The 17,344-nt window shown below is 31.2% G+C and overlaps 1 long non-coding RNA gene across 1 annotated transcript; it reads left to right on the top strand.

Annotated features, from left to right (window-relative positions):
- Positions 1-1,952: 1,952 nt before the first annotated feature.
- Positions 1,953-3,204, top strand: LOC105790964 (uncharacterized). Its single transcript, XR_001132680.2, has 2 exons — positions 1,953-2,646; positions 2,763-3,204. It is a non-coding gene; the product is annotated as an uncharacterized LOC105790964 (long non-coding RNA).
- The last annotated feature ends 14,140 nt before the right edge of the window (positions 3,205-17,344 follow it).

The following is a 17,344-nucleotide window of genomic DNA, read 5'->3' as shown; positions in this document are numbered from 1 at the left end:
AAGTAATGATGAAAAGAAAAATAATTTTCTTTTATATTTTTATCTCCCTATCTTATACATCTATCGCAAAAATATATTTTTTCATCTCTTTAATTTTTACTTCAATTTTCTTCATTCCAATTTCCTTTTCAGTTTGCTAAGCAAAACCTTCATTCTACTAAGTAAAGTCTTTATGATAATGAGTGTGATATATTTAAATTTTAAATTTTTATGCAAGTCTCTTATGTATATTCGTCATAATCACATAAAATTAATAATTAAGTACATTAATTCCAGTCATTTATTAAGTGCATTCAATATTAGTCAGTACATTATTGAAGTTATTTCTTTCTAATGTTGAAATTATGATTAAAAACTAAATTAAGTTTTGTTAGGAGGAGGAAGAAATATACATTTACACATGTGGTATCAAGAGTTAGGCTGAGACTAATTTTTGTAATTTTGTAAAAGCTAAAACTTTAATTAACCATTAAAATTTTAAGTTAATTAAGTTGATAGTCAATAAAATGATTCATTCATAATAACACATTGGGTTGATTGATTAAATAAGTTTTATATGTGAATGATAGTAAGAATATAACTTAGCCTTTGGTTGATTTATTATTTCTATGATCATATTATGGAATTGGTGATATACAAAAGCATAATCATAATCAAACCCTCAAGAGTGGATCAATAGCATGCCATTACCTTGACCAGAGGGTGGTTATGATGATTTAAAAATGAATCAGTTGCATTTTATATTTGTAACTCAAGATATGCAATTTTGATGATGCAATAAATTAATCATTTACAAGATATTAATCGTGAATATTTGAGAGTGAATTAATAACATGTTATTACCTTAACCCAAAGGTTAGTTTCTTCGATGCACTAGATTACTAGTTGCATGCAGTAATTGTCACATTATGGCTTTTGTGTTGTGGCTTTTGATATGTTATATCTATTTCTATGGGTTTTGAACATTTTCTTGGCCCAAAAGCTTTTTAATAGAGAAAGAAAACAAAGAGAATTGATTAGAACATTAGTATGGAAAAAGAAATATGAAAGAAAGTCAATTTTTTGTTTTAGAACTTGTATTATATTTAATTTATAGTTTTTTCTCTATATTTTCATTTGATATATTTTAGTCTTTTCACCATTATTAATGTTGTCTTAGTCTCCATCACTAACCCTTCAAAAATTTTGATATTTACTTTTTTAAAAGAAAATCTTAATATGAATTTCTAACTCACCCTCACAATTTGATTTTAAAAAAATAAAATTCATGTCACGTTAGTGATTTGGACTAAGGCATAATATTATTATCAATAAAAATTTTAAATTATACTAAATTAAAATTTTATATCTATTTTATCTAAATAAATTTAAGTACTTATTACAGATTACATTAGTAAATAAAAACTTATGACCAACACATGAAAATTTTGTAATGCAAAATAAATATTAATCATTTTTAAATGTTAGTGATTAAATTGTAAACATTTCAAAATTAGATGACCTAAATAAAATTTTAAAAATTTAAATGACTAAAAGTATAATTTTTTTTTAAAAGTTCATTTAAAAGATCATAATGTTACATAAATATTGCAATGTGACATGTTAAATATTGTCACAATGCCTGTAGCATCAAATAAATGTTATTATATTATCGTATCATTCAATCATTATAACTAAGGATTGAGTTGTCAAAATTTTCTATATCTTTAACTTCGGTATTTAATTGATTATTTTAATAATTGATCAAATTTCATTAAGAATTAAGTGATGATAGGTGGGCTTTTATCTTTTTGTTATCAATTATAATCTACTACTTTTTTTTTTATAGTAAGACTAGATTTTATAAAGAATAAACTAAGCCCAAATAAGAGAGCCCATCGAAAACAAAAGCAAGCTTAAAAAGACAAACCTAGCAGCGAGGCCCACTAGGAAAAAATGAAACAGCAGAAAAAAAGAGAAAAAAAAAAGGAAACTAAAACGTCCCCCTGTCCAGTCGAATTAATAGACTGCCACCCTCGCTTCCCAAAATGTACTTTTTGTTGTCAGTTGCAATCCTCCAGAGACTTCTAATGCTGTTAAGAGAAAAAAAAAACCATTGAGCACCTTCTCCGTTTGTGAAAAAATCACTCCGTCTCTTCAGTCTGGTTCTCGTCCTAACCCCAGCGAAGGCATGGCATAAGGTGGCACTGCCTGTTCCAGGTAAACCTGCTCGCCTCTCTTAAGGCTTTCTATGGCGATTATATGTGCCGTTTGGTTTGCGCATCTTGATATACGTCTAAAATAGATCTTGTGGAAATGATTCTTATTTTGGTGAATATCTTTAATATAAGCTCCTATTTTCGACTTATCTTCAACATTGGACTAACACTTTTTGATAACTGTCAATGCATCCCCTTTGATTTCTACTGCATCCACACCTATCCCCATCCCCAACCTCACTGCTTGAGAGCATGCAAAAGCTTCCGCAGCAAGTAAAGAGGCTATCCGATTCGCCAGAACCGATTGGAGACAATTACCTCCCCCCTTTCATTCATAGTCACCAACCCCGAAGCAGATTTGAAAATTTGTTGGCTAAAAGCCGCATAAAAATTAATGCGAACCACATGATTCTTTTGGAGTCAAGATTCCAAAGAGGATAAGTGTTTGGTAAGGCTTCTGTTACTAAGGGCTTCATTCTCCAGCGCAATACTCATTATTTTGTTTGCAATTTCCTTTCCAGAACTGTTCCGTCCTCATGAATTTTTTTGTTTCTTTCACTCCAGATAACCCAAAGTGCATAGCAGAATAATCGACATTGTTTGTTCGAACCATCTTCAAACACCCAGGTGAGCCACTCCCAGTTACCCAGATTGGGTTTAGATATCACCCAAGCCAGGTTTAAATATGTCCACAATTCTATTGAAACAGGACATTCTCGAGATACATGCACAGAGGTTTCCACTCCCAAACCATACCTTGGGCATACTGTACTTGATCTGAGTTGTCTGCACTATAGATTGGTTAGGGTAGGCAGAAAGTCCCAAGAGACTTTCCAAGTTGTAATTTTTTGCTTTGCTGTGAGATTAAGGCTCCATAATTTTTTGTAAAAAGGTTTCATTTAATCCTGTATCTCATTAGCACTAGAAACAGTAGGGATGTTGAACAATAGTTTGTATGCACTCCTAACTGTAAATTCGCTCGAAGTTTCTCCTTTCCACACCAGCAGATCATCGTTCTATATTGTGGCTAAAGGGATTCGTAGAATTCTGTCTGTGCCCTCTATGAAAAGGGTATTCCGAATCAACCCAACTCTCTAAGTTCTATTCGAGCTGTCAATTAAATCTGATACTTTAGAAAATACCATTTCTACTAATCGCTCCACTGATCTTGGAATTTGCAACACCTGGAATCCAAGCGTCCTCATTTTATACCCCTTACCAACTCTCTAGCAAAGACCCTTCTTAAGGAGGCCCCTAGCAGCCCAAATGCTCTGTTAGGTATACAAAGGTAGATTCCCCAACCTAGCTTCCAAAAAATCACACCGTGGATAGTATATAGCTTTTAGAACTCTAGCTAATAACGAATTCAAATAATTTAAAAGACGCTAACCTTGCTTTGCTAATAACGTTAAGTTAAATTTAGCTAGGCTTAAAAACCCCAAACCTCTCACCTTTTTCAACTTGCACAGCCTACTCCATTCGAACCAATGTATACCCCTTCTACTATGACCTTTTTGCCACCAAAATCTAGACATTAAACTTTCCAACTCTACACACAGCGATTTAGGTAACATAAAGCAGGTAACATAAAGCACATCGTAGAATACGTAGGAATAGCTCGGAGTACAACTTTTATGAAGATTTCCTTGCCTCTTTGAGATAAAAATCTCATGCTCCAACTATTAATTTTCTGTTTTATCCTATCTTTTAATACCTGAAATGCCGTTTTCTTACGCCTTCCCACCATATTTAGAAGCTCCAAGTAACAATCTGGGTCATTTGAATATTTTACACCCAACGTTCCTATAACCGATAGCCTACCCTCTTCAGCTACATTAGAACTAAAAAAAACTATTGACTTTTCATAATATATGTACTGCACAGAGCTCATATTCCTTTAGAACATATTTTAAAATGCAAACCCCCTGTCATTAGCCTCCCCAAACAACATGCAATCATCAGCAAATAATAAATGAGTAATCTGCGGCCCTTCTCCACTCACTTTGACACCATTTAGCCTACCCTCGTTCAATGCCACAATCAACAGAACGAACAAACCTTTTCTACATATCAAGAAAAGAAGCAAACTCAATGGATCCCTTTGATGAAGCCCCCTGCTTGGCTTGAAAACTCCCCCAACCTTGCCATTAGCTATCACCGAATATGAGACCAATGTGATACATCGTATAATCAAATTAATCCAAGACATAGAAAAACCCATACGCTCTATCATTACACGAAGGAATCCTCATTCAACCTGATCGTGCGCTTTGTTCATGTCTAACTTTAGTGCCACAGACCCTTTTTTACCCAATCGTTTATGTCTAAAAGAGTGAACAATCTCATATGCTACCAGTATATTATTAGAAATCAACCTCTCTAGCACAAAAGCATTTTGGGCACTATCGATACAAATTTCCAGCATACATTGAAATCGATTAGCAATTGCCTTAGCAATCAGCTTATAAATCACAGTACATAAGCTTATATGCCTAACATTCTTTAGATTCATATGATAAGAAATTTTTGGGATTAACACAATATTAGTAATGTTTAGGGAGTAAAGCTCCTTACCTTCGTTTAGGACCTTTAAGCAGAAATCAGAAATCTCACTACCCACAATATGCCAACACCGTTGAAAAAATAATACTGGAAAACCATCAGTAGTAAAAGCTTTTGTAGGTCCGATTCCCTTCAAGGCCACCACAATTTCATCCTTAGTATACTTTTCAGTCAACAACAAATTGTCTTGATCTGAAGTACACTTCCTCACCCCCTCAAAATATAATCAGAGATGACGCTACTAGTAGTAGTGAATAGCTCTTGAAAGTAGTCTCTCGCAATTCTATCCATCTCAGACTCTTCCGTCGTCAATCTCCCATCTTTATACTGTGAGGCCCCTATTCTATTGGTCTTTCTCCTCTGCGAGGCATACTTATGAAAGAAAGTTGTGCTCTTATCACCCGAGCGCAACTAGTTCACTCGCGCTCGCTGTTCCCAGAACATCTTATCTTTGTCAATCTTCATGTTTAATTTAACTTTCGTATCGATCAGCTCCTCAAGAGTGACGTCGTCCCTCTCATTTTCCACAAAATCTCCCAACTTATTACTCAACTCCTTACGAAGATCCTTTTTTCCCCCTAATCGTTTTAGCCTATTTGTGCAAACCCTCCTTAACTCGCTCCAACTTGACAAATAGGTCGCCTTCACTACTATCCCATAATTTCCTAACCTCTCCCTCAAAGGACTCCTCTATTACCCACCAATCTTTAAAGCAAAATTGTTTTGGTCTTTGATGAAAACTTTCTCGATCCATTTGAACAAGGATAGGGTAGTGATTTGAGTACAAATAAGGTAAATGTCGTACCATCAAATTTGGGAAAAAAATCATCATTCCTTTATTTACCACACCCTTATCCAACCTCTCATTTATATTTGTTTCCAGAAGATTCCCCCTCTCCTATGTGTACCATGTTCCCGAATATCCCACATCCATTAAGTGACAGTCTTCTAAAACCCCTCAAAACATTTCCATCCTCCACTTATCCCGAGGTATTCCCCCACCTTCTCAAAGGAATACATGATTTCATAAAAATCCCCACAAACTATCCATAAGGGGTCCTGTGAATTCCTAAACGATTTTAATAATCTCCAAGTATCCTACTTTCCTCAAGCATAAGGAGCCCTATAAAACCAAGTAAAACGCCATTGTAAGGTACTATCAGATTCTTCAACGTCAACATCAATATGGTGAACTGAATAACTTCTCAGAGTGACAATATATTACCTTTCCAAGCTAAACAGTAACCACCTTTCGATCCATCAACAGTAATGTCAAATCCATTCAAAAAACCACATCACCTTCAAACATTCTCCATTCTTTTAGTATTCAATTTAGTCTCCATAAGAAAGACTAACTGGGGATTATACATATTTAGCAAATATCGAACTCTTTTAACTGCCCGTGGATTCCCTAAACCACAGACATTCCAACATAAGATTTTCATTGTGCTCAGTCGGCTTGCCTCTTAGTAGTCACTGATATAAAATAGGCTTCCTCTATTGGTCTTTCCTCCCTAACCACTATCGTATCTTCCACCCCAGTAAAATTATGAGATCCAACCTCCTTTCGAGGCCTCTTGTTCCCATTGCCACTTTCAATCGATGACTCCTCCTCATCATGCTCCATATCCATAAAACCTCCCAACTGTCTTAGAATATCATTACCCCCTTCCAAATTAAGACCTAACATAAGACCCAACCAAACCCCTAAATCCCGCCAAACCCCTTCTTTAGTGCCACTCCCTAGATTCGGGTATCGACTACTACTTTTGAACCCTCTCTGGTCGTTATCTTCTACCAGCCACACACTAAGTGTAGAAACAACTCTTCTAATTTGACAAATGTTCGGCATGCTCAGTCTCATCACGGGAGTAAATCAAAATGTCATCAATGAATACTACCACAAATCGATCCAGATACTATCTAAAGATCTGATTCATCAAATCTATGGAAACAACAGGTGCATTAGTAAGTCTAAAAGGCATAATTAAAAACTCATAGTGTCCGTTCCTTGTTCGGAAAGTAGTTTTAGGCACATTGAAGTCTCTAACTCGTAACTGATAGTAACCCGATCTGAAATCTATATTCGAAAACATTGAAGCCATTTTTAGCTGATCGAACAAGTCGTCAATACGTGGCAACGAATATTTATTCTTTATAGTCACCTTATTGAGTTGTTGGTAATCAATGCACATTCTCATCGTTTCGTCTTTCTTTTTCACAAACAAAATTGGTGCTCCCCAAAGAGAGAAACTCGGTCTCGCAAAACCCTATTTGTCAACTTTTGTAACTGAGCTTTCAATTCCTTTAATGCTGTAGGTGCCATTCTATACGGAGCTATAGATATCAGAGTCATCCCTGGTACTAACTCAATCCCAAACTCTACCTCTCTAATCGCCGGCAACCCTGGCAATTATTCAGGAAACACATCCGGATATTCACACACAACTGGCACTGATTCAATCTTCTTATCAATCACTTTACTATCAATCACATATGCAAAGTAAGCTTGGCAGCCCTTTCTCACATACTTCTGAGCTAACATCGAAGATATCACAGCTGGTAAACCATTCAAATCATTAGATTCCACCTGAATAATCTTATCATTCTGACATCTCAAATCAATCGTCTTTCTTTTACAATTTACCACAGCATCGTGTAAAGTCAACCGGTCCATACCCAGAATAATATCAAACTCGTCGAATGGAAACAACATTAAATCAGCCAGAAAACATGAATCTCGAATCATCAATGGATAATTTTTACACATTCTGTCAACCAAAACACACAAGCCCAGGGGGTTTGATACTCTAATCACAAACTCAGTAGACTCAACATGCAAAGTCTTACTGAATACTAAAGTCTCACACACATATGAATGAGTTGAACCAGGATCAATCAATGCAATAGCATTAGTACCATAAAGAGTGAAAGTACCAGTAATAACGTCTGGGGATGAGGCCTCCTCTCGTGCGGGTATAGCATATGCTCTGCCAGGTGCACAAGCTTCAGATCTAACTGCCGTATCTTTTGTCCCTCTCTGACTACCACTTGCGTTACCTGTATGTCTGGGTGGTCTACCTCACACTAACACATTACTCGATCTGGTACTCTGAACAGTGTTTTGCTCAGCTAGCATCGGACACTCCCGAATAAAATGATCCTTTAATCCACACTTAAAACAAGACCGATCCTGCAATCTTCAATCTCCAGGATGCCATTTATCACAATGCTTGCACTCTGATCTATTCTGTCGAACATTGCCAACACTAGCAACTGAAGTGGCTCATGAACTCACAGGAGGTCAATCTCGATCTCGTCTAGAAAACCCTGTAGTAGCTTTAGATCGGCTATGATCCTCACTAAATTTCTTTGAGGTTGACTAAAATGATTTACTGAATGTTCTTTTACGGGAATCTCTAGCTTCAAAGTCAGCTTTTCTCTTCTCTGTCCTGAGTTCTTCGGCCTTGCAAGCTCGTTCAACAAGTACCACAAACTCTTTTATCTCAAGTATACGAACTAACAGTTTAATGTCTTCATTCAGCCCTTCTTCAAATTGTTTACACATTGTAGCTTCAGTCGAAACACACTCTCAGGCATATCTGCTGAGTCTCACAAATTCTTGCTCGTATTTAGTGACAGTCATACGACCCTGTTTAAGCTCAAGAAATTCTTTACGTTTCTAATCAATGAATCTTTGACTGATATATTTCTTACGAAACTTAATCTGAAAGAATTCCCAAGTGACCCACTCTTTCGGCACAACCAACACTAAAGTGCTCCACCAATGATAGGTAGAATCGCGTAACAAAGACATGGCACATTTCAAACACTCGTCGGGCATACATGACAATTCTTCGAATACACGGATAGTGTTATCGAGCCAAAATTTATCCCGCTCAGTATCATCATTAACTACGACCCTAAATTTTTCGATCTCGTATTTTTTAATTTTATCAACAGGGGGCTTATTAAATTTCATCGGATCAATCATCTGAGGTACCACAGGTATCAGAGATGGATTAGTTGGGGGTGGAGGTTGTTATGCAGCCGAATTAGTCCGGATATATTGAGTAAACCAGTCGTTCATCATTTGGAAAAAGGCTTGTTTAGCCTCCCCCTCCTAGTTACTCGAGGTCGGCCTAGAATCTACAGGCTCTGTCCCTTACGCGAGAACAGACGCTATACTCTCAACATCATCGGCTACGGCTTGATCGGGATCCATTACTATAAGAAAAACAAATTTTCAGATGTCAGAAGTCATCACACTATCGCAGCATAAAATATGGCATGTATAGATAGACTCACACAAGCTACGTTAGTCCTAGAATCGACTAAACCGTAGCTCTGATACCAATTAAATGTAACACCCCTAACCCGTGTCCGTCGCCAGATTGGGGTTACGAGGCATTACCAAACATAGCATAATTGAACACAATTAAATACAAAATCATAATTTACAAACAGTTTTAAATAAATAAATTTTTATTCACTTATTTAAACATCTTGCATATAAACAATAAAACATATTCTATATTTGTCGAATTCAAAAATAATACAAGTACACCTTATAAATTTAATCTTATAAATAACATCTTGATATGACATATACATATTTTAGTTATCACAATGCAATGCACAAAATGTTACGATCACATTTAATATTAAAATGCACAAATACAAAATTATATTATGTCAAATTTCCATTGTTTTACTTTAAATGCTAATTGCACATCTTGAACCATTTCTATTAAAACAAGGTTGCATTACTTATTAACTCAACCAAATTTAATTGATCTAGATGTATTCGAATATATATATTCAAATTATAACTAGATCAAACAACGCACATAACATTCATTTATATGACATAATTCAACAAACCGAATACATGCGGTAATTAAATTTTAAGTATATTTCAATTTATAAATTTGTAACTTATTCTTACCTAATTTCTAAATCATTACTTACCATATATTTAATTTATATATCACTTAGTTAAGAATACATAACCTATCCTTATTTATTATAACACATACATTAAGCATATTTTCTCCATATACTTTATTTGCTTAATCTTTTAAAGAAAAACACCATCAAATGCATATTTATAAATATATTCCTTATAAGTACTATCCATTTAAGCTTAAATGATTAAAATATACTTAAACCATAATTCAATTAAAACCGAATATAGACAAGGAACTTAAGCCATTTTCGCATGGCGTTAATACAGACTTTTTCGAATTTTAAACCAAAACCAAGGCTATCTAGACATGCCATCGTTTTGAAGGAAATTTTAGCTTAAAATTTATTGTGATTATTTGATAGTGTGATGAGCTTTACTGACGATCCCCAAGCTCGTAACAACCTCAAAATCTATAAGACAAAAATAAACAGACACAAACACATACAGTAAGCCATTGAGAGCTTAGTAAGTCAATAGCATAGATAAAATTTAACTAATAAAATAAAAGGGCAATTAACTTATTTTCTAAAGGCAATATACATCTCTTGGTTATACTTTTAATTTCAGATACTTTTCTATTAATCCAAACATACCTTAACACATATGTATATATATAAGCCTTCATTATGGTAACATAGTTATCAACTAATCTGATTTACACCTATTAATAAACATGATAACTTACAATATTATAATCACTTATAATATTTCATCTCAAATAGCCAACTTACCTCATTTCCTTTCATTCATTTAACTAATACATACCTGCAGATAAAATTCATTCACATGTCTAACAACATTTAATATTACATTGACAAGACCTTTCTAAACACATGTTTTGAACAAATTCACCGGCACATAGCCTGCTAGGCTTGAAACCTGATCCAGTACACTGGCATTAGGCCTGCTAGACGTATTGTCTGAAATATTTCATCGGTATTAAGCCTGCTAGACGTATAGTCTGAAATATTTCATCGGCATTAAGCCTGCTAGGCACAAGCCTGAAAATTTCAGATACAAAGATGATTCTTTAGTATAGCTCTTTATATTCACATAAGTTTTACTCAATAATCGTATATCCACAGCATTGAATTATATTCGATTCTCCATAGTAAACATGCATTCGAACCGTATAGATATAACTCAAAAACATTAAATTCAGCTCAAAGTATTTTGTAACCTATGTTCGAACCCCCTTATGTATATAAAATTCATACATCAATTCTCCAACTCAAGAACTTGAATAAATGTATATATGTATGTTCGAGCCACATGCATATAAATATATGTAACTCATAATATTAAATTTTAGCTCAAGAACTTGTAATATACTTTCGAACCATATATTTATAACTCATAACTTTAAATTCAACCCAAAGAAATTAAGCCTTACATTGAATTACATGTCTATGTGTATATGTATATTTTACTATTAATTTCATATCATTAAACTTAAAGCATACTTTAGCTAACATACATGTAATTTGTATCATTAAAATCAACCTACCAAGATCAATTCTATATTCGGCTATCAAATAGGAAAATTACAATGTTTTATTCAATTTACATATTTTAAGTTCCAGCTTATCATATGTATGATATATATATATATATATTCAATTTAGATAAAATTTAATTACTAATTGACTTAGCTCGGATATCGACGGACACGATCGACTACTCGACTACTTTCGTTTTTTCCCCGATCCAATTCCGTTTTCTTCATTTCTTGATCTAACCATATTCAAATTTAGCCTTTTTATTCATAAAATCAATCAATTAAATCCAAAAATACATTAATGGGAAAATTACCATTTTTCCCCTAACATTTTACACTTTTTGCAATTTAGTCCTTTTTGCACAAAACACAAAATACACAAAATTTAAACACACCATGCTAGGACCGAATATTCCTAGTGTTCATACAAGTCCACACATTTCATTTATTTCACATTTTAGTCCCTCAAAAATTTATTTTCACAATTTAGCCCTAATTACTCAATTTCACCAAAAATTCAAAGACAAAACATGTTAATCTTTCACATATCTTTCATATTTCATCATCAACTATCAAAAAGCTCAAGCATTCATCAATGGAATATCTCAAAATCACCATCAAATTCTAATTAAAGCATGGGTCTTGTAGTACACAAAGCAACGATCTCAAAAACGTAAAAATTATCAAAAATCGAAACAAAACTTACCTTGAATCAAGCTTGTAACTTGCCGAACCTTAAGTTTGTTTTAATGGTTTTCTCCCTAGCTAGTTTTGGCCTAATGAAGATGACAACCATTGAATTTTGCTTTGTTTTTTTTAATTAACATATATTAAGGTATTATTAGTTTACCTTTTTAACCTTTAAATAAATAATTTATATTTCATATAACATAATGATAAAGTTGTCCATTGCCACCCAATATCTTGAATTTTGGTCTTATGGCATCTTTAAACCTCTCATTTAAAAAGACAACAACAATTAGGTGCTTTTAGATTTAACCCCTAAATTTTCATTTTACACGATTAAGCCATTTTCTCAAATTAAGCACTCAAACAATAAAATTATTTCACGAAAATTTCACACATATAATTTCACACATAATTAACACAGAAAATAATATTAAAATATTTTTCGGACTAAGATTTGTGGTCCCGAAACCACTATATCCGATTAGAGTCGAAATTGGGCTGTGACATCACCGTATTCTATCTTGGTCTTCTTCAACAATCTTTCATCATCTAGACTTGCCCATTTTTGGCCCAGCTCCGCTTATATATAGATCTAATCATCTTCAATCAACGTTGAACTTCTAATGTGATTAATTGCTTTAGAGTTACAAATTACTTGAACAATAATAACAAATTGAATATTTGTATGAAATTATAATTAAGATACTAATTAGCAAAATGGTATAAAGTAAAATGAAAATTAATAACATACAATTATAAAGTGAAAATTTCATATTAGATAATTATAAGGGAAAAGTGAATATGGGTGAGTTTAAAACAAATTTAGTATAATATGTATTATAAAATAAATAAATGTATGGTGATGAATGAATGAGTACTATAATTTTACCTCATCAATGATAAAAATGATCTTGTATCACTTTCTGGTGTTAATTCCCATTTGACAATGATTTGAAATTTTCTCTTGAAAAGTTATTATTTTATTTTGAGATACTTGAAACTTACCAATGCTAATAATTTGTATTTGTTGAAGATTATTTATAATGATAAATTTTAATTTTAATTTATATATAATTGTAACACTAATTAAATGATAATTGATTTAAAAATAATCTATTATTAATAATTAATATACTCAATTGTGTAGTTCAAACCAATAAAAACTCTATTCTACAAAAATGATATAATTTTATCTATTATTTTTCTAGAATATTTTATCTATAATTCTTAATTATATAGTTCAAATGAATAAAAACTCTATTATTTTAAAAAACTTATTTATTTAATTTGAATTTACTAATCAAATTCACATTAAAGGATATTCTAATTTATTCAAAAATTTCCAAACATGTGATTTTACATTTATTGTTAATTATAAATAAAAGGACTTCACACTTATATATTGGATTTGAAAGATGATAAGTTGATGGTATATACAATCTTGAGATTGAGAATGATGTGAAGTTGAGGTATAATCTATAAAATATATAGGGCTTGTTTGGATAACATAAAGTGATTGAATGAAAGTGTAATTACACTTCTTTGTGATTATAAAGAATTGTAATTCTCTAGACATGTTTGATGATAGAGTATAATTACATCGTATTTCCTGTATCATGGTTGATAGGAAAAATTATAATTACATAGTTATTTAATTTATATTTTTAAAAATATTAATTACTATAAAAATGATGAGTATGATAAAATAATTTCTAAATAAGTAATAAAAATTAAAATCAAATCATCATATGTATTATGTTAGTCTAAAATGCAGTTGATAATATAATTATTAATAAAATAATAAGAAAAATACACACCATGTGCAATTTTATCTAATTGTTTTAGTGCATTTTTGGATTATTCTTTCTTTAATATTTAAAATGTGCTCTTTATCATCATTTGTTACTCCTTAATCGAGTTCATCATTTGAATTTGAATATGCATCGTTAAGATTATCAATCTCTCTTTCTTCCATGTACTCTTTGAAGTATGGATCATCTCAATTCCACCTATGATTAAAGTTATGAAATATGAAACATATTAGTACAATTCAATCTTGTTATTTTTAAGATATACTAAGATGATGTTGCTAATATGGATTTTTTTTTAAATAGCAAATGTCTTCTCAATTACATTCCGAAATCTTGAATGTCTCAAATTAAAGAGTTCGTGAGTTGTTTATGATTCTTGTGGTTGGTACCATTCTCTTAAATGGTTTCATACCCCACGATATGATGCAAGAAAACCTTTTATATTTGTATAATTAGCATTGACCTTATAATGTTTGGGTTAACGGTCGAAAAAGTTTGTAGCTTTAATTATAAAAACTTATATAAACTTAATTGGAGAAAGACTTATACTAGGTTATATCCCTTTTTATAATACATAGATTAAATAAAATAATATATAATTATAGTATATAACTTTTATAAAAAAATTTTATGTCCCATAAATTTCATAGCATTTATTATAAATAATATATTTTCCCATAATTTCATAAAGTTATTATTTATAAATAAGTTATGAGAAAAAAACTATAAATTTTTTATTAAAAACTATATTATTTTTATAATATATAGCATGGACACATAAATAACTGATGCTTATACTTATTAGTCATAAAATTTTAAAATAAATATATTATAACACTTTTATAATATCTAAATTAATTTTAAACTTTTTAGTTATAACTTTATATATATATTTTGATTTAAATAATATAATTTTTTATAATTTTATAAATTATATAAAGTATTTTATAATATAATATTTTAGGATATATAATATAATAAATTTTTGCCATTATAATCTCAAACACTAATACATGTTCATATTTATAATGTAATTTTGATAGCTTGTATATATATATTTTTAAAAATTAACATTGAGTGTAATTACTTGTGTAATTACTTCAATTGTCACCCTCCCTAAGAATTGAAAATTGTAATTGGGTGCTCAATTGCACTCATTTTGGTGGGACACACCAATTACATTGTTTATCCTAACATGTCATACTTATATAATTACTTGACACCCAAATTTAATTACCAAGTGACTTTCCAAATACTACCATAATAAAAGCGTTAATTTATCTTATAATACATTTAAATTTGAGTTGATGAAATATTAGAAGAAGTTTTGACCATTATTAACTTAATTAGTGCATATAGTATTTTACCCTTTTATTTTTTTCTCGATTTTTGTAGGGAATAAACTCGATTAAACAACAAATAAAGTGAAGAAAATAAGAATCAAAAAGATCGAAAATGTAAATTTTATATGGAAAAACTCCTCAAAAGAGGATAAAAACCACAAGCAAAAGGAGATTTCACTATAATAAAGAAGAGTTGTTATGACCCAAAAGTCAGTGGAGTTAGAAACATTAGTTTCGGAATGCTATTTTCCGATGATAGAATTTGTGAATATTATTTATTAATATTTATGAGGGTATTACAACATTAGATTGAGGTTTGGTCTAATAATTTTAATTATTTGAAAAGTTAAACAATGTACAAGTGTATCGGTTCTAAAGTCAGTGATTTTGGAAATTGAGGTAACAGGACCTCGTTTCCATAAAATGAACTCGTAAATATTTTTATTAAATACTTACGTTGTTATATTAGAAGCAAATCGAATATCGGTTAGGTAATTTCGTTGATTTAGTGATTAATTTAAGTATGAGACTAAATCGCGTAAGAGTCAAAAGTTGAATTATAATTAAATCATAAAGTAAAACATAATTAGGGGACTCATAAGGTTATTAAACCATTGGTTTAATGAAAGTGGACGGCAATGAATGGCTTTATAAAAGCAAATGTAATAAAATTAATAAATAAAACAAAACATAAAGTTATAAAATAAAATTAAAAGAGTAAAAAAAACAAAAATAAATTAAAGATTATAAACATAAGTGGGAAGTAAGAGAAAGGATATTTCTTTTCCTTTTTCTCAAAGCTTTCGAAGGTAGGAGAAGAAAAACCTCACGAACGGCCAAGGGTCTTAAGGTTTTTAAGTTTTAATTGATTAGTCAATTTAGTCCTTTTTCTTATAATTTTTATGTTTTCGGAATCCCGATACTACAAATTAGTTGACCCATGTTTTAATTTTTGTTATTGTTAAATTTTTAGGATGTTATATTAGATGAATGGTTGATGTTTAAGGTGTTATTTTGATAGATTTTAAGGTTGGATGTGAAATAGGACTAATTTGTAAAGTCAATTTCATGATTTTGTATAATATGCACCAAATTGTGAAAATTTTGAAATCTAAGGGTAGAAATGAGAATTAGGGAGTTAAATTTGTCTTAGAGTTAATTTGATATTAAAATTTGGGGTTTAATGTGGAAGTTAAGTTAGTCCGACTTTAGGGACTAATTAAATAAAGTGTAAAAATGGTATAAATTAGCAATTAAATGTGAAATTATTTGTGTATTAATGATATGTATGGTTTATTTATTTCTATAGCTAACGTCGACTCAAATTTCTTGAAAAATAAGGGAAAAGGCAAGGTTGTCGACGAATAGCTCAGAGATTACGATTTGTATTATAATCTAAACTATTTAAAAACAATACTTTTATACATTGCATTATTTGGTAAGTATATATATAAGGTGAGTTATTCCTTTGAAATAATTTCGTGAGATGTGGATTTGATATGAAAATATGATTGTTGGATCCATGTGTCCAAGTCTAAGTCACGTTAATAGGGGAAATAAACGATAAAGTCGAGATAACGACTTGAGATGGCAATGCTATTGAATAGCAAATGTGATAAAATGAAGTGAAATATAGAATGAAATGTGAATTGGAAACTATAGTAGTGAATGGATATGTATTTAAGGATTGATGTTTAATTAAGTATGAAATGAATTGAACTATGATTGAGATAATATTGCATAGTATTTTTTTTAATTTGAACATATAATTGTATTGTATATTACTTTTATGTTCGGATTATAGAAATACCGCTTAGTTATACTCAACATACTATTTTTTTCGTGCGCAGGTTAGGTACTTATCGGTTCGATAGTCTACTCAGCATCCAACGACCATCCCGAACTCAACTGTTGGTGAAATGTTCTTTTGATCTTGAGATGTACCTAGCATGTTCTAGATATATGTAATGTTCATTTTGTGTCTTAATGGTATTTGAGTTCTAAGTTTGTAAGTATTGTGTATATATGTGTGGTTGATAGGAATGATCATTTTGAAGATGTATTGCTAGAGTAATTTGGTGATATGCATGTTGATTAGATAGTTGAGGTGTATGCTTTATAAATGAAATTGAATGTTTAGTTGTTCATGTTGAGGTACCTTGATGACTTAATAGCTAATTATTTAGGTTGGTTGATCTTAAGAATATATATATTTGGCTTAGATTTTGATATATATTGAATTGAGTTGTACTTGGATAATATGTTTAGATGAT

The sequence above is a fragment of the Gossypium raimondii genome, chromosome 8, assembly GCF_025698545.1.
Source record: "Gossypium raimondii isolate GPD5lz chromosome 8, ASM2569854v1, whole genome shotgun sequence".
Classification (NCBI taxonomy): domain Eukaryota; kingdom Viridiplantae; phylum Streptophyta; class Magnoliopsida; order Malvales; family Malvaceae; genus Gossypium; species Gossypium raimondii.
Note: the sequence above shows the minus strand (reverse complement) of the source record. Positions and strands in the feature narration are given on the sequence as shown.